The sequence below is a fragment of the Panthera pardus genome, unplaced genomic scaffold (assembly GCF_024362965.1).
Source record: "Panthera pardus isolate Hobbes unplaced genomic scaffold, ASM2436296v1 HiC_scaffold_7, whole genome shotgun sequence".
Taxonomy (NCBI): Eukaryota; Metazoa; Chordata; class Mammalia; order Carnivora; family Felidae; genus Panthera; species Panthera pardus.
The window spans coordinates 4,598,999-4,599,797 of NW_026527002.1; the positions used below are offsets into that span (position 1 = coordinate 4,598,999).

A 799-nucleotide genomic window follows, 5' to 3' on the forward strand; every position below is an offset into this window, starting at 1 on the left:
TCTCTCTCTCATTAGAGATTTGTTTGATGTGGACACTCAAGGCCTAGGCAGAGTGGGAAATGCCATGGAATGGGGCAGGCAGGCAAAGGTGGGTGGGTTGCAGACCCACACCTGACCCCAGGAGGGGATGCTGGGGGCTGGCCCAGGCACACCAGAGGGAGTAGCAGAAGGGCGGCCCAGACAGACACACCCCCAGGGGATCTGTAGGCCAGCCTTTGAGAAGGTATCTAAGCCAAATGGTGAGTGCCCAGGCCAGAGCCTAGCCCAGGGAGGCAGGGTTGGGGCAGTTTGGGGCTCCCAGAGTCTAGGGACCGGCATCACTAGCAGCCTCCCCGAGCTGCCGCTGGAATTCAGGGCTTGTCTGCCCGATGGACTCAAGCAGCTCCCGGAGGAGGGCATGGAGGTGGTCGTTCTTCTTCTCCAAGTGGTCCAGACAGGAGTTGATCTGGTCCAGCATGGAGCTGATGGTAACATTCTGTATCCCCGAAGCCGTCATCCTTGCCTTCCGTGCCCGCCTCCACTGGCAGGCCCAATTCCCCTTTGGGACCCAACATTGTAGGCTCCAGAGACACTGGGGCAGCATGATCGTGGAGTGCAGCACCCACAGCTGGCTCGGGGCAGAAGGTGGAGGTGCCAGGGAAGCACATGTTCAAATAAAATACCTGTATTTTAGTAGTTACGTTAAGCACACCAGTTTTTAAACTATTACGTATTATGTGGCTTTGCTCGTTCATAACAGCCTGAGTTTTATAAAACTCACCCATTATAAGTACAAGTCAGTGATTTTTAGAAAATATAG

At 54.6% G+C, this 799-nt stretch overlaps 1 pseudogene; it reads right to left on the minus strand.

Annotated features, from left to right (window-relative positions):
• Positions 1-304: 304 nt before the first annotated feature.
• Positions 305-554, minus strand: LOC128775338 (bublin coiled-coil protein-like; annotated as a pseudogene).
• Positions 555-799: the final 245 nt, after the last annotated feature.